Source organism: Dendrobates tinctorius, unplaced genomic scaffold (genome assembly GCF_039654945.1).
Source record: "Dendrobates tinctorius isolate UK_male_01 unplaced genomic scaffold, ASM3965494v1 ptg000160l, whole genome shotgun sequence".
NCBI classification, from domain to species: Eukaryota; Metazoa; Chordata; class Amphibia; order Anura; family Dendrobatidae; genus Dendrobates; species Dendrobates tinctorius.
This window is the reverse complement of record NW_027361827.1, coordinates 23,393,064-23,420,407: the sequence shown is the minus strand read 5'-3', so window position 1 is coordinate 23,420,407 and position 27,344 is coordinate 23,393,064. Positions and strand designations below refer to the sequence as shown.

General features: G+C 44.1%; 1 protein-coding gene across 2 annotated transcripts in view; it reads right to left on the bottom strand.

Annotated features, from left to right (window-relative positions):
* HEMGN (hemogen) overlaps window positions 1–27,344 on the bottom strand; it is a 143,755-nt gene that overhangs the window by 61,285 nt on the left and 55,126 nt on the right. For both annotated transcript variants that reach the window (XM_073549717.1, XM_073549716.1), the window contains one exon: window positions 22,954–23,016. The gene's annotated coding sequence lies outside the window, so the exon portion shown is untranslated. The remainder of the gene's footprint in view (window positions 1–22,953; window positions 23,017–27,344) is intronic.

The following is a 27,344-nucleotide window of genomic DNA, read 5'->3' as shown; positions in this document are numbered from 1 at the left end:
CATGAAGACGGAAACTCCCTCGACTTGGTCTTCTCTCGGCTTTGTGCAGTGGATGATTTTGCAAACTCCCCTCTCCCGCTCTCTGACCACAATCTTCTTTCATTCTCTATTAAGAAATGCCAAGCTGCTCAGGTCACCCCCACTGTCCAGACTTATAGAAACATACAGGCCATTAACACCCAGAAACTTATAAAGAACTTGCAGTCTTCATTGGCCCCTATCTCCTCCCTCTCATGTCCTGATTCTGCATTGAAGCATTACAATGAAACACTTCAAAGTGCCCTGGATGAATTTGCACCCCCTATAAATAGAACACCACAACGCAGACGGCGACAACCCTGGCACACGGTGCAAACACGTTTCCTGCAGCGGTGCTCCAGGTGTGCCGAACGTCTGTGGAGAAAATCCAATCTACACAAAGATTTCATCCATTTTAAGTTTATGCTTAGAACATACAACACTGCCCTTCACCTCTCCAAACAAACCTATTTCAACACCCTCATCACCTCACTGTCCAATAACCCGAAACGTCTCTTTGACACTTTTCATTCTCTACTCAATCCAAGAGTACAGGCCCCAACCACGGAACTCCGAGCTGACGATCTGGCCAATTACTTCAAAGAAAAAATTGACCAGATTCGACAGGAAATTATCTCCCAGTCACCTCATACCATGCACTGTCCTCCCTCCCCCACTGCATCTAACTCACTCTCTGATTTTGAACCAGTCACAGAAGAAGAAGTAAGCAGGCTCCTTGCATCTTCTCGCCCAACTACTTGCACCAGTGACCCATTTCCGTCACATCTCCTCCAGTCCCTTTGCCCTGCTGTCACCCCTCACCTAACTAAAATATTTAACCTCTCTCTCTCTTCTGGTATTTTTCCCTCCTCATTTAAGCATGCCATCATACATCCACTACTTAAAAAACCATCCCTCGACCAAAACTGTGCCGCTAACTATAGACCTGTCTCTAATCTTCCCTTCATCTCTATACTCCTGGAACGCCTGGTCCACTCCCGTCTTATCCGCTATCTCTCAGAAAACTCTGTTCTCGACCCTCTCCAATCCGGTTTCCGCTCTTTACACTCCACTGAAACTGCCCTCACTAAAGTCTCTAATGATCTGCTAACAGCTAAATCAAATGGTCATTACTCCATGCTAATTCTCTTGGATCTCTCTGCAGCATTCAACACTGTGGATCACCAGCTCCTCCTCACTATGCTCCGTTCCATTGGCCTCAAGGACACCGTTCTCTCCTGGTTCTCCTCCTATCTCTCCGACCGCTCCTTTACTGTATCTTTTGCCGGTTCCTCCTCCTCTCACCTTCCCCTTACTGTTGGGGTCCCCCAAGGATCGGTTGTAGGCCTCCTCCTCTTCTCCTTGTACACTGCCCCTATTGGTCAAACAATCAGTAGATTTGGTTTCCAGTACCATCTCTATGCTGATGACACCCAATTATACGCTTCTTCTCCTGACATCACGCCAGCCTTTCTAGAAAACACCGGCGATTGTCTAAACGCTGTGTCTAATATCATGTCTTCACTATATCTGAAACTGAACCTGTCAAAGATGGAACTTCTGGTGTTTCCTCCCGCTACTAATGTACCTATACCCAACATTGCTATTTCTGTGTGTGGTTCCACTATTACTCCCCAGCAACATGCCCGCTGTCTTGGGGTCATACTTGATTCCGAGCTTTCCTTTGCCCCCCACATTCGATCACTGGCTCGCTCTTGTCATCTGCACCTCAAAAACATTTCTAGAATTCGACCTTTTCTTACTTTTGACTCTGCAAAAACTCTTACTGTTTCTCTTATTCATTCTCGTCTCGACTATTGTAACTCTCTTCTAATCGGCCTCCCTCTTACCAAACTCTCCCCTCTCCAATCTGTCTTGAATGCTGCAGCCAGGATCATATTCCTCACCAATCGTTACACCGATGCCTCTACCTTGTGCCAGTCATTACACTGGCTACCCATCCACTCCAGAATTCAGTATAAACTTATTACCCTCACCCACAAAGCCCTCCATGGCTCAGCACCACCCTACATCTCCTCCCTTGTTTCAGTATACCACCCTACCCGCGCCCTCCGTTCTGCTGATGACCTGAGGTTAGTATCCTCAATAGTCAGAACCTCCCACTCCCGTCTCCAAGACTTTACACGTGCCGCGCCAATTCTTTGGAATGCACTTCCCAGGTCAATACGATTAGTCCCCAATCCCCACAATTTTAAGCGTGTCCTGAAAACGCATTTATTCAGACTGGCCTATCGCCTCAACACATTAACCTAATCTATCCCTGTGTGGCACAGCCAAAAGTTTTACCATAACCAGATTTCCCGCATCATGTTCCCACATGCTTTATGCATCCATTAGCCCTCTGTGTCTGTACTGTCAAACACTTAACATTATGGCTGGTCCTTACAATCAGGGCAACTGTTACCACCCACCTTTCGTGTCTACCTCTTTCCTCATAGACTGTAAGCTTGTGAGCAGGGCCCTCTTTCCTCTTGGTATTTGTTATAATCTACTGTATGTGATTATTGTTATGCTGTAATGTCTATTGTCTGTACAAATCCCCTCTGAAATGCAAAGTGCTGCGGAATATGTCGGCGCTATAAAAATAAAATTTATTATTATTATTATTATTACCAGTGCGCATAAGACAACAGTGAGTAAAAACTCTGAAACTGCACCCATCTGTGTCCCTCGTTTCATTTGTGTCTCGCCTGCCATACTCCGCACACACCATCACCAGCTCAACTGTTACCACCTTAACTACCCTGGGACACAGCTTTGCCCTTGGAGAGCTTCACCATCTCTGCTAGCCCTACACCGTCCCAGAGGATCTGCAGTGTAGCGTCGGCTATCATTGCCGAATACCATGGGAGGCGTCACAACAAACTCCCCTTTTCCCTACCATCTTTCCATAATTTTTCCCATTGCCATCTATCATCCTTCATAAGAATGGATCCCTCGGAGTTTCAGCTGAATCACATCATTCAGAGATTTAAAGGGAAACCCTGCTGTTAGTACTCGGCATAGATCGAAGTTAAATGTGATCCAAAATGCTATGTAAAATGTTCCCAGTAAAAGCTTCAACTCAATACACAAAAATAACAAGTCCCCACTCAGGTTCTTCTGTCAATGGAAATATAGGAGCTTTCTTACTTGTTGCACAAAGCCTCTGTAAAAGCACTATGATTCCACACACCGCCCCCCCCCCCAAAAAAAAAAAAAAAAAATCTAATCCAGTGAATACTATGCTCCAAAATCCAAATGTCTCCCTCCCTTCTGAGCTCCATTATGCCTAAAGCACATTTAGCATCCACATGTTTGGAATTTCTGCAGCGATGAAAGCTCACTTAATTTATAGGACCCATATTTCCAGAATCACTAGCTGGGTACAATGTATGGGCACTACAATGTACAGGCACTAAAGTGGCAGATTTGGAATTTTTACTCAGCAACATCCACTGCTGCTTGTTTCTTGAAAACACTAATGGATTCAAAATTGTTACTACACCTATAAAAAGAGGCGGGTAGTTTCCAAAATGGGGTCTCTTGAGGGGGGATTCTGCTCTTTCGACACTTAGGGGAATGGCATCTGGAGTCTGCAAACAATTCCATGAAAATGTGTTCTCCAAGAGTCAAATAGTGCTCCGTCTTCCTGAGTCTCGCCGTGTGGTCAAGCAGTACTGTACAGCCACATATGGGCATTACCATGTTCAACAGGATTTGTGTGACAAACTTTATGTCAATTTTTACCCAATTTTTCATGTGAAAATATTCAAATGTGACACGGTGTCCGCAACATATTCCAGCCACAATTGTGCTCCAAAACTCAATTGGCGCTCCTTCCCTTCCGAACCCTGCCTTGTGCCCAAACAGTAGTTTTCCCCCACATCTAGGGTAGTGGTGTACTCACAAGAAATCGAACAACAGATTTTTGGTCCATGTTCTCCTGATACCCTTGTAAAAAGGAAAAATTTGGACCTGAAGCAATATTTTTGTGGGAAAAATGAATTTTTTCACGACTCAACGTTTTAAACTTCTGTAAAGTACCTGGGGGTTCAAGGTACTCATCGCACATCTAGATAAATTCCTTCAGTGGTGTAGTTTCCAAAATGAGGAACATTTGTGGGGGATTTCCACTGTTTAGGCACATCAGGGGCTATGCAAATAGGACATGGGGTCCTCTATGTATTCCAGCTAATGTTGAGTTTCAAAAGTCAAGCCCTGTTGTGTGCCCAAACAGTAGATTTCTACCACATATAAGGTATCGATGTACTGAGGATACATTGCACAACAAATTGTATGGTCCATTTTCTCCTGTTATCTTTTTGAAAATGCTAAATTTGGGACTAAAGCAATATTTTTGTGGGAAAAAGTAACATTTTCGTTTGTTTACTTCCATGTTATTTTAACTTCTGTGAAACCTGTAAAGGGTTAATAAACTTCTTGAATGTGGTTTTGAGCACTTTGAAGGGTATTCTTTTTAAAATGGTGTCACGTTTAGGTTTTTTTTCTGTCACATAAGCCCCTCAAAGACACTTCAAATGTTATGTGGTCCCTAAAAAAATTTATTTTGTAATCGTTTGGGAAAAGTTAGTAAGTGCTGATAGAAAGTTAAAAGGGTTAAAAGTTTAACAAAAAAAGTTTTAAAAATAATGCTAATATGAAGTAGATATGTGGTAAATGATACTTATAATCTATTTTGTGGGGTATAACTATCTGGTTGAAGGGCATGAAAATTTACACTTTGAAAATTGCTACATTTTCTAATTTTTCATAGAATTTTTGATATTTTCCTAAATAAATGCAAATCACATTGATTCAATTTTACCACTATCATAAAGTACAGCATGTCATGAAAAAAGCAATCTCAGAATCACTGAAATCCGTTGACGCATTCCAGAGTTATAACCTCATAAAATGACACTGGTCAGAATTTAAAAAATTGACATGTTCAGGAAGTTGAAAACAGGCTTGGGGTTAAAGAAAAAAAACAAAACACTCAAGAGTCTAACTATATGAACAGGAAGTAGTTTTAAATGGAAATGAATAAAAAGATTATTTTATGTGAACATTATTTTCCAGCCGAGCAACCCATCTTAAAATTGAAAAAAAATAAAAGTAGTGTGAAAATACCTTAACAATCACCACAATCAGTGTTTTGCAAAGAACAGTCTGCCTGATCATGGCCATACAATGCTATAGATGCTAATGCGCAGGCGCTGCCACTGGAGCTATTTTACTGAAGAAAAAAAAAAATGTCTCCATCAAAATGGCGCTGGTGTCTGTGCAGTGACGTCTGTGCAGTAGCATCTATCGTGATTCAATAGATGCCAACGCCATCTTGATGGAGACCATTTCTGTTTCTCTTTAGCAAAATGGCACTGGCAGCATCTGTACAGTAGCATCTATTGGAAAACGATAGATGCAATTGGGGAGGCATGGCTGCTGGTGCCATTTTGATTAAGACATTTTTGTTTCTTCCCACAAAACTATATGACGAAATCATAAATGAATATATGCATATTATCCTTTGTATCATGCTACAGCGCAAGCTTCGGCACCTGCCTGATTACTGTTAAGTTTTTTTGTATTCCACACAATAATCTATGCAGTATGGAAATAGGGGGCAGGGCAGTGAGGGATAAGCCCATAAAGATGAATATGTGAGCAGAGCAGCACATAAAGCCCCGCCCACAGGCTCGTCCCATATAACAGCGCCAACCTGACTATGTCTGTAGTTTACTGAGCAAAATCCTGCTGACACGCTTTAACTCACAGTCAATTGATTTTAAAAGTGTTCAGTTGGGTTGAGCATAGGACTATGTTTAGGTCAGTCAGGTTAGCTAACCTCATGAAGAAACATGCCAAGATGACTCCTAGACTTATGCCATTAGGACAGAATTCTCCACTAATTACTGGTATAATAGTTCAAAGCATACTCTTTATTGAGACGTTGATCAGTCCAAAGTATACAATAGTTCCCAAGATCACTATCACTCCTCCACCAAATTTTCTAGCTTGTACTTTGCCTTTTGGCAGAAGTCAATCTCCAGACACACTACCAGATGCTGAACTATCACTTACTACTCAAACTGATGTATTTTTAATGTTTGAAAACCCAATCCACCTAGCACTTGACAATGGCCATGGTAATCGGGGGCTTGTGTGTAGCTATTCTATCATAAAGACCCAAAATCATCAGTGTCCTGGTGACCATTTTCTCCATTTCAGCATGTGCGCCCTTTCAACACGCAGCTTACACAGCCTCACTTGCACTGAAACTATTACTAGACATTTAATTTTTTTCTTACACAATGGCCCACTGACCAACTCTCAGCCCTATTTACAGCCCCCTACACAGGCGATTGGCAAAGAAAACTTGAAGAGGACACAGTGCTACATCAGACCTACAGGTGCTTCATTCTCAAGACTGTTGAGACTTCTAGAGGTCAGACCTCCAGTGATTACAAAATGATGCTTATTCTTTTTTTTTAAAGCATTTTTATTGGTCCTCTTTCCCACTAATGTATCTGACCTTAAATGGGGTTGTCCGGGCCAAAGAGATAAGTCTGCAGTCACTCTGCGTGACAGCAGACTTCTGAATCCCCCAGTGCATGCACTGTATGCTGCGAGGATTCCCCAGTTTCTGAGCTGGGACCGGAGGGTATGTGATATGTATGCGTTATACATACTCCCGGCCAGCGGGCGCAGCCTCGCTTCCATACAGTTGTGGTGATTCGGCCATCCAGTGGGTGTGGCCAACTACAGGACCTTACTACATACAAGTGTATGGAAGCGAGGCCGCTCCCACTGAGCGGGAGTATGTATAACGCATACATACCCTCCGGTCAGGGGTCTGAAACCGAAGAATCCCTGCAGCGCAGAGAGCGTGCGCTAGGGGGGATTCATAAGTCTGCAGTCACACAGAGTGACTGCAGACTTATCGATATGAACTGGACAACCCCTGTAACCTGAAGGGCAAACTATCAGGGATTCTCTCTTGATCCTTTTCCCAAACTTTAAATATCAGCAGTGTTGATGAGTAATTATACAGTATTATTTGCTGTATTGTTTGTTCTCATTTTTACAATTGTCAGAGGACACAGTACACAGTACATCGGCCACAACACTGAACTATCAGCGCCAAACTGAATGTTATAGTATCAAAAAAATGAATCATAGAAAAGTTTTAATAGTAATCTCCTACTGTAACAAGGATAATAGCATAATTATTTTTTTATCTGTCTGAATAAACTGTATTTGTAGCCATTTTTCATTTTTAAACACTCATGCCATTTAAATAACTATTATCATTTTAATTAAAATATGATAAAAAGAAGGTAGTAAGATGCATATATTAACAATAAATTGTAATTTATTGTTTCCTTCTTATCTTGTATAGGTATTGAAATTAAAAAAATGATACATACTTTTTCCTTTCTTACACCTCTCAATGTGAATAACAACAGCACCCTCTTGTGTTTTCAGTATAATAAAACTAGGTGTTTAAAAACTTTTATTTAAGGCAATTGCAATTACAGAAGTTTCCCATTATTTAGCGGTTCCAGACTCATTTCATATTCCATATTATTATCTACCTGACAGCAGAATGCGGTCACCCTTAGCAGTAAGGGGCTGTCAGCACATGATCAAAGATGAATCCTTTATCCATTTACAGACGTCAGACAATTAAAATGGATTTGTGAGGACATTGAAGCCTTAACATATTAGATGAAATTCTGGTTCAGACTGACATCTTTAGGCACCACATTTGTTAAATTCTGATCAAGCATCCTGTTTTCTCCACTAACAAACGATCAGCTGTTGACAATGGGGGACGCTTTATGCCCCTAATTTCTCAGGCAGACCATGACATTCATTCTATCTTGTATGGCAAATCCCGACATCATAATGGAAGGGTTTAGTTTAATCTCTTGCATATCTGCTACTGGCCAAGTGCTTACCGTAGGCACTGGTTAGAGCAGTACATTCTAATGTTAAAAGTAACTTACCCGTGAAGCCCCTGCTTTTGTCATTTAGTCCTCCATCCTTCCATATGTCCGAAGCTGATTGATTTTAGCCAGAAACCTTAAGCACAGACATAAACAGACTCCTGCTTCTGTGTGCAAGTGAGTGTTGTATCTTAACTAGAGTTGAGCAAATTTTTCAATATTCGGTTCGGATTACGATCGGGAAGCGACTATTTTTTTTTTTTAAATATTCGCCAAATATAGCCGAACGCCATAGGAGTAAATGGGATTAGAAATGAGCAAATATGTTCAGAAACGATTGTCAAACATAAATTCGGCATGAACAGGGTGCCAATAAGCTAGGAATATGGCAAATTCGGATTCGGCGATTGTTTACGAACTTATTCTCTCATCTCTGATCTTAACCCCTATCTGCATTCACAGCTACACTGCTCACTAATCCTCAATGTCCTGCAGTTTCTGAACATGTGCAGATAGGAAAGCAGAAATGTTTCATGTATATAATCAATATAAATAAAATTTAAAAAAACAAACAAACTATACTTAAAGAGATGCACCTTGTAATAAAACAACAAACGACACTGTACTCACATTCCCTGGGTCCACTAGTGAGTCTCTACCACTACTCCTGATGCCTGGCATTGGCTGTGGCCTTGACGCTACGTCAACAGTGCTCCAATCATTAATATCATCGCCTCTGAAGAGGGTTGTAGCAATATTGCCAGCATCCCTGCATGGCTCCCCTTCCCTCTGCATGCAGGGATGACGGCATACTCACAGTGTCAGAGACACCGCACTGCACTTGCTCATAGAGCCAGTGCACGTGTCCTGAGTACAGAAGCAGTGCTAAGAGTTACCTGGGGAGCAGGGCAGCAGAGGTGACCAGGCGTGCTTCAGGCTAATAGTGTCAGGATCCAGTCAGTGCTGGAAAGTAAAGATGCATAGGACCTGCGGACACTGAAACTGAATAGTCTGCACGGGACCTATGGTCATGTGACTGCAAGGGGGCGGGGCTTAGCGTCCTGTATTCAGATAGGACAGGACACCATACAAACAACTCAGAGTCAGGCAAAACAGAGGTCACAGCAGTACGGGCAAACGAGGTACAGAGGGACAAACAGACGGGTAGTCAGACAGAGCCAAAGATCATACACAAGAGGGCGACGTGGTACCAAGGGGACGAGCAGAGAGGAGTCGGGTCACAAGCAGAGAGTCATACACGAGAGGTTGCGCAGTACAAGAGGGTCAGGCAGAACTCGTAACAGGGACAGAACCAGATCACAACCGAACAAGCAAGCAAGATATCAGGCACAAGGCACACGTATACAAGAGGTCACTTAACTCAGCCGAGGGCAGGAGTATAACTGACACCGGACCCAGGTCCAGTGAGCACTAAATAGCCTCCTGCTGCCAGAGAGAGGCAGCACAATTAACCCATAGTCTAACCAGGACGGGTCAAAGCGAAATCCCGTCCTGGATCATGACAGTACCCTCCTCTCAATGGGGGGCCACCGGACCCCCAGGTCTCTCAGGGTACTTGGCGTGAAAGGCTCGGATCAACCGATCCGCATGAACTGATCGAGCAGGAACCCACGAGCGTTCCTCAGGACCATAGCCATTCCAATGTATCAGATACTGAAGGGCGCGACGGACCAACCTGGAGTCGACAATTCGTTCCACCTCGTACTCAGCCTGCCCATCTACCAGAACCGGTGTCGGGGAAGATGATGATCCCTCCCCACTGGACCTCACAGGTTTCAAAAGGGCCTTATGGAAAACATTAGGGATCCTTAGAGATGGCGGAAGACTCAACCGAAAAGCCACCGGGTTAACTGCTTCGGTAATTACATAGGGACCTATAAACTTGGGTCCAAGCTTCGCAGAGGAGACCTTGAGCCTTATATTTTTGGTGGATAACCATACCTTATCTCCGACCTGAAACACTGGACCCACGGATCGTTTTTTGTCCGCAAAAAATTTAAATTTGTCCTGGGCCTTCGTAATGTTATTCTGGACCTCCCGCCATACCACCCCCAACCGCTGGATCGTCTCGTCTGCCCCAGGACACCCAGAATTCAAGCGGGAAAATTCTCCAAAATGAGGATGAAACCCATAATTGCAAAAAAAAGGAGATGTACCCGTAGACTGGTTAGTGCGGTTGTTAAATGCAAACTCAGCCAATGGTAACACAGAACACCAATCATCCTGTCGGGCTGAGGTCAAACAACGCAGAATTTGCTCCAGAGACTGATTGGTCCGCTCAGTCTGCCCATTAGTCTCTGGATGGTAGGCGGATGAAAAGGACAGACCAATACCCAACCTCCTACAAAAAGCTCTCCAAAATCTGGACACAAATTGCACTCCCCTATCAGACACCACATTCAGGGGTACCCCATGCAACCGCACCACATGCTCCACAAACAATCTGGACAATGTTTCCGCATTAGGTAGAGCTGCCAAAGGTACAAAATGTGCCTGCTTACTAAACCTGTCCACTACGACCCAGACCACGGTATTACCCTTGGAAGCGGGAAGGTTGGTGATGAAATCCATGGACAGATGAGTCCATGGTCTCTCAGGAATTGGCAGTGGTACCAATTCCCCGGCCGGCCGGTTATGGGGAGTTCTCGCACGGGCACAAACCTCACACGCAGACACATACTCCCCAACATCAGAGGCTAAAGAAGACCACCAGAATATTCTAGCAATGGCCTTCCGGGTTGCTGAGATCCCTGGATGTCCACCCAGAACTGAGTCATGGAACTCCTGGAGGACCTTGAGACGAAACTGAGCTGGCACAAAAAGTTTATCCAACGGCTTAGCTGGAGGTGCAAGAGCCTGGTCTTCTCGTATCTCCCGTTCCAACACATTAGAAACCTCTGCCACCACCACCCCAGGCTGAAGAATGGAGGATGGAGGTTCCAGGGGGGACACCGGATCAAGACTGCGTGACAATGCATCCGCTCTGATATTCTTGGATCCTGGTCGAAAAGTGATCGAGAAGTTGAATCAGGAAAAAAAAGTGACCATCTAGCCTGTCTGGGAGTCAACCTTTTAGCTGACTCAATGTAAGCTAGGTTTTTGTGGTCCGTGATTACCGTTATAGGATGAACAGCCCCCTCCAAAAAATGCCTCCATTCTGCAAAAGCCAATTTTACGGCCAGAAGTTCCCGATTCCCCACATCATAGTTTCTCTCCGCAGGGGAGAACTTCTTTGAGAAAAAGGCGCAAGGTCTTAAATTGGTCAAAGTGGCGGGTCCCTGGGACAATACCGCCCCCACCCCCACCTCTAAAGGCGTCTACCTCAACAATAAATGGTTCAGAGGGGTCCGGTTGGATAAGAACCGGGGCCGACATGAAACATTTTTTCAAAAACTGAAATGCCGCTACCGCTGCGGTTGACCAATTCTTGATATCGGCCCCCTTTTGAGTCATGTCTGTGAGGGGTTTAACCACCTGTGAGAACCCCCTTATGAATTTCCGATAATAATTAGCGAACCCTAGGAAACGTTGCAGACCCTTCAAATCACACGGTTGAACCCACTCGAGAATGGCCTGCACCTTATTAGGATCCATGCGATACCCTTCAGCAGACACGATGAACCCCAGAAAGGACAGTTCCTGAACAAAAAATAAACATTTTTCAAGTTTAGCAAACAGACAGTTCTCCCTGAGCCTTTGGAGAACTGCCCGAACATGACCAATGTGAGTCTGTTTATCAGGCGAGTAGATTAAAATGTCATCCAAATACACCACCATAAAACATCCAATCAAATCGGAGAACACATGATTTATGAAATTTTGGAAGACCGCTGGAGCGTTGGTCAGGCCGAAGGGCATGACCAAATTTTCAAACAACCCTTCAGTAGTGAGAAAAGCGGTCTTCCATTCATTTCCGTCCCGGACTCGGATAAGGTTATACGCTCCCCGTAGATCTAATTTCGAAAACCACTTAGCTCCCGACAACTGATTGTATAAATCAGGAATAAGTGGAAGGGGATAAGTATTACTCACAGTTATTTTATTTAACTCACGAAAATCGAGGCATGGGCGCAAACCACCGTCTTTTTTTTTACAAAAAAGAACCCTGCCGCCACAGGAGAAACAGAAGGACGAATATGTCCCTTACGGAGGCTCTCGGAAATATATTCCTTCATCGCAGCCCGTTCCGGACCCGAGAGGTTATACAGGCGGGCTTTGGGCAATTTAGCACCTGGAACCAGGTCAATGGCACAATCAAATGGGCGGTGTGGTGGTAAAACCTCAGCCTCTTTTTCGGAGAAAACGTCAGTATAATCTATCAGGCACTCCGGAATGCCTTCTAGACCCACGGACGACACAGACACAGAAACAAGACATTTCTCAGAGCAATAGGAACCCCATTTAACAATGTCCCGAGATTCCCAATTAATCACAGTATTATGCAGCCTTAACCAGGGGAAGCCCAACACCAGTCCCGCAGGCAGGTTGTTCATTACAAAACATGAAATACGTTCCTGGTGTAAGGAACTCACTTTAAGGAGAAACTCTTCAGTACAAAACACAATGTCATTCTTAACCAGTGGTGTTTTGTCAATAGCAACAAGGTGAATCGGAGTCTCCAACCTAACTGTCCCTAACTTACACCTGGCCACCAAGTCAGAGTCAATAAAGTTCAATGATGAACCGCAATCCACGAAGGCAGAAGTGGATGTGGAGACACCCCCACAACAAAGTTCCACTTGAAATGACATTTTAGAAAATGCAGAAAAGGGTACCTGAGAGCCTGGGTGACCTCCACGATCATCACCCGGGCTCAGTCGCTTGCTGGTTAGTGGCCGGGAGGGGCAATCCTTTTTCCAATGTCCAGACTCGCCACTGTGAACACAGCATTTTCTCACGTGCCGTTGTCTCCTTTCTTCCTCCTTAAGTTTGATGGTTCCCATCGCCATGATTTTCAATGAAGAACTGGCTCCCCTTCCTTGGGAGAATAATGATGTCTCGGTTTGTATCACTGCCCTTGCCCGTAACCTGCGATCCATTCGGACGGCCTGTGTCATAGCTTCCTCCAGGGCATCAGGTGGGGGGTGGAGAGCCAAGGCGTCTTTCAGATGCTCAGACAGGCCTCTACGGAACAACCCCCGGAGAGCGGCGTCGTTCCAGCAGACCTCAGCAGCCCAGCGTCTGAACTCTGAGCAAAACCACTCGGCTGAGTGTTTCCCCTGACAAACATTCATCAGCCTGTCCTCAGCCATACGCACCCGATCAGGCTCATCATAAATATGCCCCAGGGCCTCAAAAAATGCATCCACAGTCAAACGCTCAGGGACTGTGGTAGGAAGGGAGAAAGCCCAAGCTTGGGGGGCTCCCCTTAACAGAGACATAATGACCCCCACTCTCTGACTTTCATCCCCAGAAGAGTGTGGTCTTAAGGAAAAAAAAAGCTTACAGCCCTCCTTGAAAACTCTGAAGTCATTTTTATCTCCCGAAAATGTATCTGGTAACTTCACTGGAGACTCAGGGGAAATTAATGTAACATCCCGAGCCCCCAATGAAAGAACCCCCTGCACAGTGTCGGCGATCAGCTGCTGAGACTGAGCCAGGACTCTTTGTTCTCCAAAGAGTTTCTGAGACATCTGCATCAGATGCTTAACCTGCTCAGAAAGAGCGTGCATAGGATCCATCACACACACAGGTGAATGGGAGCAGAGAAAAAAAAATGGTATGGGTCAGTTATAATGTCAGAGACACCGCACTGCACTTGCTCAAAGAGCCAGTGCACGTGTCCTGAGAACAGAAGCAGTGCTAAGAGTTACCTGGGGAGCAGGGCAGCAGAGGTGACCATGCGTGCTTCAGGCTAATAGTGTCAGGATCCAGTCAGTGCTGGAAAGTAAAGATGCATAGGACCTGCGGACACTGAAACTGAATAGTCTGCACGGGACCTATGGTCATGTGACTGCAAGGGGGCGGGGCTTAGCGTCCTGTATTCAGATAGGACAGGACACCATACAAACAACTCAGAGTCAGGCGAAACAGAGGTCACAGCAGTACGGGCAAACGAGGTACAGAGGGACAAACAGACGGGTAGTCAGACAGAGCCAAAGGTCATACACAAGAGGGCGACGTGGTACCAAGGGGACGAGCAGAGAGGAGTCGGGTCACAAGCAGAGAGTCATACACGAGAGGTAGCGCAGTACAAGAGGGTCAGGCAGAACTCGTAACAGGGACAGAACCAGATCACAACCGAACAAGCAAGCAAGCTATCAGGCACAAGGCACACGTATACAAGAGGTCACTTAACTCAGCCGAGGGCAGGAGTATAACTGACACCGGACCCAGGTCCAGTGAGCACTAAATAGCCTCCTGCTGCCAGAGAGAGGCAGCACAATTAACCCACAGTCTAACCAGGATGGGTCAAAGCGAAATCCCATCCTGGATCATGACACACAGCCTCCGCATGGTCCCCAGCGTGCTCCTTGGTTCCTGGTGTTGTGCACACCGCAGTTCCCAGTGGAGCGCACTCCCCTGCTCTTAAAGGGGCAGCACACACATATAGTATAGTGCCCCCCGCCAATAGCTGGGAGGCATTTAGTACAAGAGTACACCTGCAAGATGGCTACCAGTCAATTGCTGGGATGCAACTTGTTTAAAAGGCACTCTCCCCAATACAGAAGTGCCAGTCAACCGTGAATGATTAGGTAGCATGGTTGTCTACTAATAAGTTTAGAAGAGTTTTTCTTGTTTTAAAGCCCAGATTGGGGCATATTTACAGCACATTACAGTGCTGTATGTCAGGACTGAAAGGTCCTGATCATATATCATATGGAACAAAGCTGGTGATAGGTTTCTGTTAAGCTCAGCAGTTGTTTAGTTCCTTGGTCCAAAGAGGACATTAAGTAGCCTCCAGCAGGAAACTTTCCATGAGGAAGCAATAGTCTGTCTCTTAAGCGGGAGTCACACATAGCAATCTCGCTAGCGATATCGCTGCTGAGTCACAACTTTTGTGACATAACAGCAATCTCACCAGCGAGATCGCTGTGTGTGACAGCGATCAGCAAGCGGCCCCCCTGCCGGTATCGCTGATCGCTGTAAGAAACCTCTGGACATTTTTTTGGTCACTAGTCTCCCGCTGGCCAGCACGCATCGCTGCGTGTGACAGGCGGGAGACCAGCGATCAGCTGTAAAAAATAGAATTAAAATAAAAAATATAGTTATTCTCACCTTCCGACGTCCCGTGCAGCATTCCCGTCTCTCTCCACGCTCCGGTCCCAGTGATCCTTTGCACAAATGACCGCGAGACTTCGCGCTCCCACGAGACCGTGACGTCTCGTGGTCATTCTCGCAAAGGATCACTGGGACCGGAGCGTGGAGAGAGGCAGGATGGCTGCGCGGGACGTCGGAAGGTGAGAATAACTATATTTTTTATTTTAATTCTATTTTTTACAGGGATGGCAAGCGATGCCGGGCGCTTGGCATCGCTGTGCTGATCGCTGGTGAAGCTGTCTGTGTGACAGCTCACCAGCGATCACATAGCGACTTACCAGCGATCCTGACACCTTGATATCGGTGTCGGTATCGCTGGTAAGTCGCTATGTGTGACTCCAGCTTTAGTTGGATCTTATCAGTACGAGTATAGTTCGCAAATTGATGTGAAAATATGGGTTGAAAGGAATAGCTATGGGCCGACAGCCATCTAAATCTGGCCAGACATTTTGATTAGATACTGTTTGGCTGATATTTCTCTGAAGTATCCCAAACACATGCACACTCTAATCAGCTAATAATGCATGTGCTTTAAATTGGAATACAGAAGCAAGTCCCTGCCAGACTCCAGAATTCCACTGGAATCCATTTTCTCCCTTACATCTAAACTAACCCAAGGTCTATGGCCACCTTTCCATAGATGAGAGTTGGGGACGAGGGACTTGAAATTTATTTACTTTATATGCAAATTGCCTCTTCATAGAGGAAGATGACTAGGACTCTAATATCGCCTAGTAGAAGTAGTGATCCTAAAAGTCAATATCGACCCTTTATCGAGCCTTGCCATATGACTAAGAATAAAAGCCAAATCAGAATCTCATTTGCAGACACAGTGTTGCTGGTATTGCCGCTCGTCAGTGTAAAGTATGAGATATGATATGGCTAGATGAGAGGCTTAAGACTAGGATCTAAAGGGTAAGGTTTCTCCTTTTGGAGAGTGACAAGCCAGGCCTGGCTAAGATTGCTACTTCCAGTAGGTTGCACTAGAGTTCTAGTCCTCTTCCTCTCTGAAGAGGCAATTTTCATATTTAATTTCCCAGAGGAACATACATGATGTATATAAGTTTCCTCATTCTGACATGCCACGCCTGGCCTGTCACTCTCAACAAGGAGAAATAATTATTTTTGCATCACTTTATTCTGAGAGCTATAACTTTTTTATTTTTCCGGTGATGGAGCTATATGGCGGCTTGTTTTTTCCGGGACAAGATGATGTTTTCATTTATACCCCGTTTATTTATATCCGTCTTTTTGATTGCGTGTTATTCCACTTTTTGTTGGCAGTATGATGATAAAGCATTGTTTTTTTGCCTTTTTTTAAAATAGTTTTCACTAAAGGGGTTAACTAGTGGGACAGTTTTATAGGTCGGGTCGTTACAGATGCAGCAATGCTAAATATGTGTACATTTATTGCTTAGATTTTTTTATTTACATTTTATTTATTGATGGAATAATGATTTTTTTATTATTATTTATATTATTATTTTTTAAAATATTTTTACAATTATTTAAAAAAAAATTTGTAATTTAATTCTTAGTTTTACACTTTGTCCCACTATAAGACACTCATTTTGTGCAGGCTGATCGCTTCTATAGCATGCAGAGCTGCATGCTATAGAAGATGTCAGCACTGTAGCTTCTATGCACTAACCTGAGAGACTTCCTGACATGCACTGCGTATGACAGGAAGTGTCTCAGCTCTGGAGACCAGGATGTCATTATGACGACTTCAGGTTTCCATGGCAGCGATAGGGACCTCGCGACATAACGCGAGGTCTCCGATATAAAGGCAGAGGGGCTGTCAGCCCCTCTGCCGGCTCCAGAACGCTGAGATTATGTTTGATCGCAGTGTTACGGGGGTTAAAGTGCCGGGAGCTGTCTGTGACCGCTCCTGACACTTAGTGCCGGGTGTCAGCTGTGAAAATCAGCTGACACCCGGCCATGATCAGCCGCGCTCCCCCATGAGCGCGGCTGATCGCACATGACGTACTATCCCGTCCATGGGCATTAAGTCCCAGGGCACATGGACCGGATAGTATGTCAAATGTCAGAAAGGGGTTAATTGCTTTCTTTTTGTCACTTGTTGCGCCCCTTACAGCACTATTTAGCCATAGTGTTTTCCTCCTATTTCTAGCAAGTTTATGCACATAGGGTATATACTGTGCACAGGTCCTATTCAGGATGCTAATAAACGTCTCCCATTTTCTTTGATCACTTTTATATCTCAGGATATCGTCCCAGTTTATTGCACTAAGATCATCTCTCATCCATTGGAAATTTGCCTTCCTGACATTTAGTGTCTTTGTAACCCCTCTACTACACATCTCATTAAAGGATACATGAAAACTTATTATTTTGTGATCACGATTACCCAAGTGACCCCCAACCCTTATATGTGATGTGGTCTAATATGCGGCATGACCTTAAAAACGCGGCTCATGCTCGGAAACTCTATAATGTGTCTGAATTACAACAATTCTGCAAAGACAAGTGAGCAAAAATTCCTCCAGAGTATTGTAAAACACTCATTACCAGTTATCACAAATGCTTGCTTGCAGTTGTTGCTGCTAAGTGTGGTCCAACCAGATGTTAGGTCTGGGGGCAAAACACTTTCACACAACTGTATTACTAGAACCATCATCACTCCATGAATACATCCCCAAAGCCACCATCAGTACATGAATACGTCACCAGAGGCACCAACCATCAGTTTTGTTGCAAGCAGTATTTGTAGCATGATGGATGTAAAATCCATCATATGTACCCCTTTATCTATAATGGGGTCTGTTTGGTTTCAATTAAGGTGACCAGCACTTGGCAGATACCCTAATGGAAACTAATTGGCTCCCATTATAGTTAAGCTATATTAGCTTCCATGTCCGCCCTTGGGTTTGACATTTAAAATATAGGACATCAGAGATGAATATCACTTTTTGTCTCTCATACTGTGTAAATGGTTTGCAAACAATGAGTGATTTTGTATCTAATTTTGAAATTGAAAAAGCTAACTATTTTAGTGGATGTGGTCATTGGAACTTGTTACGTTACCCATGGGGCGTGGGTACCTTAGGTATCCTGTTATCTTAGTCTCTGAACCATCCCTTTGCTTGGGGAGAGGGGGGCGCCATTTGTTTACTCTGCCTAAGGCACCAAAATACCTTGTCCTGGCCTGTAGCTTAGCCATATGGTGACACTCGGGAGGGAAAGAGCACTATTTGACTCTTAGAGAACACATTTTTGGAGAATAGTTTGCGGACTCCATATACAGAGCCTCTAAGTGCCAAAAAAGCAGAATCTTTCCTCAAGTGACCCCATTTTGAAAATTATACCACTCTGGGAATAATTGTAGTGTGGTGACGATTTTGACTCCATGTGTGTCTTCCAGAAACAAGCAGCAGTGGATGTTGCTGAGTGAAAATTGCAGTACCCAATACATTGTAGTGCCCAGTACTGTACATTGTACACAGCTTTTGCTTCCTGAGACATGCACCCGTAAATTAAGTGGGCTTTCATCGCTACAGAAATGCCAAACATGTGGATGCTAAATGTACTGTAGTTTAGGCACACTGAGGCTCAGAAGGTGGGGGGGCATTTGAGAGCGCAAAATTCGCTGGATTTCTTTTAGAAGGGCAAGGAGCTATAGAGCTACTCCAGAGCCTTTGTGCTACCAGTATCTTGGAAACCCCATATATTTCCATTGACAGATGACAGACATGAGTGGCTACTTTGTTTTATTGTGGATTGCGTTGAAGCTATTATTGGGAACGTTTTCCATAATATTTTCGATCATATTTTTCCCGAGATCTACTCTCAGCACTTACATTGGGGTTTCTAAATCTCTGAATGATGCGATTCAGATTAAACCCCTTTGGGATCAATTCACTATGAGGCAGCAAAGTTACTCTGGACTCTGTCTGACCTCTGTTCAGCAATGTCTTTCTTTTCAGAGGTGCACAAAACTATAGCACGCCTAAAAAGACAGACACCTGTTGTGAATTCTCTCTCTAGCTTCCCTGTGGTGATTACTGAAGATAGTGGAGCTGATCAGATTGAGAGTTCTCTTTCTGGGCTCCCTCGGGTGGTTACTGGAGGTAGTGGAGCTGATCTGATTGACAGAGGCTTGCCACCTGATAATGAGGAAGACGATTGGAGATCTGGGGTTTCTGATTGAGATTTAAGACAGCTGACTCCCTCTATCCCTGCTGGTGATTTTCTTCCTGTGCCTCCTGAGGTCTGATGTCTCCTGCTCTTTCCCTGCATGTTCAGCTAAGTGGTTCATTTGCTATTCTGTTTGCATTTGATCTGGTTTTGTTTATCTCTGCTTTATGCAGGTCAGCTAGCTCCGGCTGGGGCTCTGCTGAATCACCGCCCATATGTTACTGCATGTGCCAGTTTGTTTTGTCCCCTTTTATATTGTAAGAATTTTTTCCCTTCTCCCATGACAGCACCACCAGAGAGATTTATATAGATCAAAGCAAAGGGCTCACCGCTTGTAATACCTTCCTCTCAAAGGACAGGTCAACAGAGGAGGACAGTTTGAGGCGATAGTGTCTATAGAAGGTAGAAGGGGAAGACCATGTGGCAACCTTACATATTTTGTTGATGGACACCTCTGCTTTTTCAGCCCAGGAGGTCGCCACAGCCCTGGTGGAATGGGCTTTCAGATTTCCAGGAATTGGTCTACTGCTAGGGGTGTAGGCTAAGCTAATGGCTTAAGGAGCAATGAGAATGACATCCGCCGCTTCCTCACAAATTTTTCTCAGGACTGCCAGGATCAACATTAATGGGGAAAATGCAGAGGCCAATCCCAAGGGATCTGTAGTGCATCTACCGCGTAGGGTCTTTCTCTTGGGTTCAGGGAATAGAAGCTCTTTGTCTTCCTATTCTTTCTGTTGGCAAATAAATCTATCTCTGGCCGCCCCCAAAGATTCACAATCTGCTGAAAAACAGATGGATCCAGCTCCTATTCCCCGTTTCAAGGTTGTCCGGCTGAGGAAGTCTGCTTCCTGGATCTCTTTCCCCTTTATGTGTAGAGCCAATATCTGTAGCTGATGTTCCTCCATTACCTGGAGAATTTCATGAGTTAGGCCGGTTTCACATTTGCGTTTAGGGCCGCAGCATCGGCCTGCGCACGGCCGCCGCTAAGCCCCCCCCGCCCCGCCTCCTCCGGTAGCTCCGCCTCCGGGCGCATGACGCTGCATGCGTCATGCGTCCCCTATCTTTATCACTGAGGACTGCGTCCTTTTGACGGTGCGCCGACCAGCGCCAAACGCAACCTGTTGCAATTTGGTTGCACTCGGCGCACCGTCAAAAGGACGCAGGCGCCGCCAAACGCATACTGCGCCGACGCTGCGGCCCTAAACGCAAACGTGAAACCGGCCTAAGCCGTATTAGGGGCTGGGATCTTGTGCCCCTGGTGATTGATATAGGCTACAGAAGTTAGATTGTCCGACAATTTTCGAACAAGGCTCCCTTCTAAACGCCGAAGGAACTCTATGACTGCGTTTTTTATTGCTTGGAGTTCCCTGTAGTTTGAGGAACCGTCTGGTCAGTTTCTGACCAGATTTCCTGAATTATATGGCCTCTGAGATGTTCGCCCCATCCTTCCGTGCTTGTTTCTGTCACTATCACATCCAATATTTGGAGGGACCATGGAACGCCCTGCGATAGATTCTCAGGATCTAGCCACCAGGCCATCGAGTCTACTGCTTCCTTGGAGAGCATAATATTCCCTCCAGACGTCCCTCCAGCTTCCTTTCCCCTGCTAGGACATTCCGCTGTAAGGCCCTGGAATGACATTGGGTCCACTGTACTGATGCAATGCATGATGTAATTGATCCTAGAAGAGAGTTATATATATAAGTGCTATAAACCTCTGACTTTTAATCCCACACAAAAGTACCAGGAACAACTGGTAGGAATTTTATCAGAGGCTTTAGAAAAAGGTATCTTTCCCAAGAGACTATTGGACCTATATAAAAACTTGCATCCTAAATTGGCAACATTTTATCTTATTCCTAAAATCCATAAGGATGCTGTGAACCCTCCAGGAAGGCCAATAGCCTCTGGGAATGATAGTCCGTGTGAAACCATTTGCAAAATCGTAGATCATTATTTGAAACTAATGGGGTCTGAATTACCCTCACACATGAAAGATACCACAGCTGCAAATGGGGCACTTGGACAACAAGGTTTTAAATGAAAATATGTTACTCGTGACAGCAGATGTCAAGGCCCTATACACCTCCATCCAACATCATAGCCTAAAAGCATTGAAGTGATTTTTGTAATCAATTAATATCGATAAACCTATGGCTGACCTTTTGGTCACTTTACTGAATTTCATTCTGCCCCACAATGTGTTTACCTTCAACAATAAGATTAATGTACAACAACAAGGTTGCGCCCCCTCATATTTAAGGCTATTGGGAAAGGGAAATTTTCCAAAACTAATCCATTCAAGGCGCTGAAAAAATCTAAAAATGGATTCGTTACATTGATGACGTTCTGTTTATTTTTGAAGGCACTGCTGAAGAATTATCCAAATTGATGGAGAATTTGAATAATAACAATTATAACATAAAATTAACCTTCAAATATGGTAAAACAGTGGAATTTTTGGATTTATTAATCTCTAAAGGTCTTGATGGACACTTAACTACTACCATATTCCGTAAACCCACAGCTACCACTTCACTTCTTGACGCTACATCATCACATCCAAAATCAACAATTAAAGGAATAACGGTTGGTCAATTTTAAGAGTCAAGAGTATCTGTTCTGAGGAAGCTGATTTTTTGGACTGAATCCAAACAGCTGTCAGCATGATTTAAAGAAAGAGGCTATAGTCATCGGATAATTAAACATGGATTTCAGAGAGCGAAAAACACCACAAGAAATTATTATATATAATAGCCCGTCATTGGGAAATTTTATTTACCGATCCCATTTTAAAAAGAATTTTAACCCCATATCCATCAATAGTAGCCAGACGCTCTAAAAATTTATGCGATCGGTTAGTTCATAGTCATTTCGAACCAAGGCAAGAAAAAATGAAAAATATTCATGAAAAGAATGGATTCTTTCCATGTCGGCTATGTAAAGCCTGCGCTAACCTCACTAAATGTAAAAATTTTAAAAACCGTGACGGCTCAAAGGTGTATGAAATAGGAAAATATATTACATGTAGCTCTAGAGGAGTGATTTATCATGCAGAGTGCCCATACGAGAAAATTTATGTCGGCCTCACAAGTAGAGAACTAAAAACAAGGACAATAGAACATTGTTTGGATATAGAGCAAGTAAAAAGCTTCACTGATGACTCTGATCTCAAAAAATCTCCCCCGACACTTTAAAAAGTTCCATCAATGTAACCCCAACTTACTTAAAATTCGAGGGATAGCCTCAGTCATTATGGGTTTCAGGGGAGGAGATTTGGGAAAATTATTAGCAAGAAAAGAAAGCTGGTGGATTTACCAACTTGGATCTCTGGCCCCACAACGCCTTAATGAAAGCTTCGGCTTTGGGGCATTTTTATAGGTCAGCTATGTGGTGTAAAAAGGACATTTAATATTTGATAATAGGGTTTCGATGTATTCTTTTTAGGGACGTCAATTTTATTTTAATGTGTTTTTATGTATGTTAGTGTATGCTTTTATTAATTTTTATATATATTTTTTCTTCTTAGTGTGGGTATACTTGCCTTGCGTGTGATGATGTCACCAGTGTTGGAGGTGGTTAATGCCGGGTGATTAACCTATATGATCTAGAAAAAGAAAAAAAGAAGACATAAAACAATTAATAAGTTCCTCATAAAGATTGGGATTCTTTTGATAAAAGAAGAAATTATTCAATATTTTATGGACTATAATTGTATTCTGCGTCTTGTTGAGACAGCTTTTTTTGTCTTATTGTGAAAGAAAGGAATTCACATCACCAATATAGATTTTTGTTTTGTTGTCACAGATATTTACTGGCCACATGTTGTGTGGCAGTTCTATATTTAATGTATTTTGATAATAACTTTATGGTTATTATACATTATATTTACATATTTATTTCAATGCATGTTTTTTATTTGTTATTTTTTAATTTTATTTTTTCCCTTTTTTTTCTTTATCATTCTCCTTCATTATTTTTTTATTTTTTTACAATTTTTCAAATTCCTTGGTTCTTTTCTTTTGTTTGCAATTTCTTTTTTTCTCATCCCTTTCTCATTAATTCACTTTAAGGCTATGTGCCCACGTAGCGATTCTCATGCAGAATAAACCTGAGCAGAATCGCACACCCTGCTCCCGGGAAAACGCATGCGTCTTTTGACGCAGTTTTGTAAGCGTTTGTCAAGCGTTTTTGCATGCATTTTCCTAAGCGTTTTTGCCCATATAATTGATGGTATGCAGAATCGTGTGCGATTCCGCAAAATTAATGAACATGCTGCATTTTTAAATGCTAAGCGTTTCCGCAGCGGTAAAAAACGCACCATTGGCACAACATGTGGGTTTTCATTAAAAATCAATTGGATGCTTTTCTTAAGCGTTTCTGCAGCAGAAACGCTTGTCTAAAAGCGCTGCAGAAACGCTTAAAAACGCTACGTGGGCACACAGCCTTACTTTTCACTTTTTTATTGTTTGAAAAATGCAGCTCAAATTTTATCTATCACTTATTTATTTGTTCACATCTCTATATATAAAAATAAATGTGTGTGTATCACCAACCAATCATGAAGCATCTTTCATTTCACCAGAGCTGTTCAAAGGAAGCCAAGCTGTGATTGGTTGCTATGACCAACAGTTTTCCTTGCAACCAATCACTAAGCATCTCTCATTTCACCAGAGCGGGTTAAAAGTAGCTGAGCTGTGTTTGGTTGCTATGCGCAAGGTGGGAGAAATCTAGCATCCCCAGGAACATAAGCTCCAGCCATCGTATGTCCCCCAGAAAGGAGCAGTGAGTACATGACAGAAATGAATCCCCCTCTCCCGTGTGGTATCATTAAGTGACACACATGAATGTAGGAAAGTGCACATATTAAATGTCATGTGGATTTAATATTTTCTCACACACACTTTTGTGCCTTATTGATGTGTTACTGTGCTCTGATGCTGTGAGTTTTTTTAAAGTGCTACTTTTCCCCACAATTCACCTGAATATACCCATATACGTAACACGTAATGCTTTTCCCATAACAACCCATTAAATATGATACTATACTGCATACAGATGCTGTACATCCATGAGCAACTCAACCGGACAAATTACAAGTTGACCTGGGATCTTAGTGAACCATGTTTCTGTGCAATTTCACTATTCTACTTTTACTGGCTTTGACGGGATGATGTGGGATATTAGGGATAGTAGTCCGGTAGCTCTGTCTGACGGGATAATGTGGGATATTATAGTGAATGTGGCTATGCGGAATGGGCGGGGCTCTACACTCAGCTTAATATATATAACAATGTGGGATATTAGGGGTAGTAGTCAGGTGGCTTTGGCTGACGGGATGCTGTGGGATATTAGGGGTAGTAGTTCAGCGGCTGTGACGGGATGATGTGGGATATTAGGGGTAGTTGTCCAGTGGCTATGGCTGACGGGATGATGTGGAATATTAGGGGTTTTAGTCCAGCGGCTGTGACGGGATGACATGGGATATTAGGGGTAGTTGTCCGGTCGCTCTGGCTGATGGGACGATGTGGGATATTAGGGGTAGTAGTCTGGCGGCTGTGACGGGATGATGTGTGTTATTAGGGGTAGTAGTCCAGTGGCTATGGCTGACTGGATGATGTGGGATATTAGTAGTCCGGTGGCTCTGGCTGACGGGACGGTATGGGATATTAGGGGTAGTAGTCCGGTAGCTCTGGCTCACGGGATGATGTGGGATATAATAGTGAATGTGGCTATGCGGCGTGGGCGGGGCTATACACTCAGCTTTGCACACTAACTAACCGTAACTGTAGTTAGTTACTATGCCCGGGCAGCACCGAGCTCTTCAGCTAGTATATAACATATTTTTCACTTTTAAATATCACTAATGTAAATCTCTTTATCACCACTAGTGGTAGTATAAAGTTCTATTTGAGTGATGGGACAGCTGTGCAGGGTGGTGCACGTATTCTGGCTGCAAGAAACCCAGCACTGGCAACCGATGATTATAAGGTGTTCATCACCTAAACCGCACCATTAGGGTATGCATTGGAGAGGTGCTGTTACACTGGATCATGGACGCCAGGCTACTTTACAAAGGGTGTGCTGCGTAGCCCGTGCATGCGCCATTATACCCGGCAACAGCTGATGTCATCGTTCAGGGGATTTTTCTCATTGGATGATTTTTTTAACTGCGCGTGCGCACTATTTACTTGATGTCACGGCAGGAAAGTTTTCCATTGGTGAATTTCTTCACTTACGCATGTGCAGTATTAACTTAGCAACTAGTGACGTTATCGCAAGCTATTCTTCTATTGGTTGGATCCCATATTTATACACACACGCCTGTCTATGCAGGACACATCCCCAGAATTAGCTGGGTGAAACGAGCATGGCGGGGCAAGGAAGCCTTTGACAGAGGCACCTTATTTAAAGCCTTTGCACTAAGGTAATATATTTTTTTCTCCATTTAAAAACGGTCATGAGATTTGGTAGATGTTGGTTCCAGTTACAGATCTTGTCTTGCAGCAATGGCAATAGAATTATCAGAAGATTAATATAATGCACTCAAATATAGACAGGATTGATTGGAAAACTACTATTGTGAAACTTGGAACTGTCATGATCCAGGACGGGGTTTCGCTTTGATCAGACTGGGGGTTAATTGTTCCGCCTCTCTCTGGCAGAGGGTGGCTATTTAATGTTCACTGGACCTAGGTCCGGTGTCAGTTATGCTCCTGCCCTCGGCTGAGTTAGTTGACCTTGTGCGTACATGTGCCTTGTGCCTGATATCTTGCTTGTTTGGTTTTGATCCGGTTCTGTCCCTGTTACGAGTTCTGCCTGCACCTTTTGTACTGCGCTACCTCTCGTGTATGACTCTTTGCTTGTGACCCGACTTCTCTCTGCTCGTCCCCTTGGTACCACGTCGCCCTCTTGTGTTTGACCTTTGGCTTTGTCTGACTAGACGTCTGTTTGTCCCTCCTGTGCCTCGTTTGCCCGTACTGTTGTGACCTCCGTTTTGCCTGACTCTGAGTTGTTGTATGGTGTCCTGTCATATCTGAAAGCAGGACGCTAAGCCCCGCCCCCTTGCAGTCACCTGACCACAGGTCCTGTGCCAGCTTGCTAATTTCAGTGTCCGCAGGTCCGGTGCATCTTTACTTTCTGGCGCTGACTTGGACCCTGACACTATTAGTTTGAAGCACACATTGTCACCTCTGCTGCCCTGCTCCACAGGGATCTTTTAGCACTGTTTCTGTACTCAGGACACGCGCACTGGCTCTGTGAGCAAGTGTAGTGCGGTGTCTCTGACATTATAACTGACTCATACCATTTTTTTTTCTCTGCTCCCATTCTCCTGTGTATGTGATGGATCCTATGCACGCTCTTTCTGAGCAGGTGAGACACTTGACTCAGATGTCTCAGAAACTCCTTGGAGAATGAGTCCTGGCTCAGTCTCAGCAACTGATCGCTGACACTGTGCATGGGGTATTCTCATCGGGGGCTCGGTATGTTACATTAGTTTCCCCTGAGTCTCCGGTTAAGTTACCAGATACCTTTTCTGGAGATAATAGGAAATTCAGAGTTTTCAAGGAGGGCTGTAAGCTTTTTTTTTCATTGAGACCACACTCTTCTGGGGATGAAGGTCAGAGAGTGGAGGTCATTATGTCTCTGTTAAGGGGAGCCCCCCAAGCTTGGGCTTTCTCCCTTCCAACCACGGCCCCTGAGCGTATGAATGTGGATGCATTTTTTTAAGCCCTGGGGCATATTTATGATGAGCCTGATCGAATGCGAATGGCTGAGGACATGGTGATGAGTAGAGTTGAGCGAAATGGGTCGAAAAATTTCAAAAGTCGCCGACTTTTGGTAAAGTCGGGTTTCATGAAACGAAGCTCGACCCTAGGGTGAGGTCGGCCACGAGCTCGGCGACTTTAGCGCCAAAGTCGCGCTTCAAAAGTT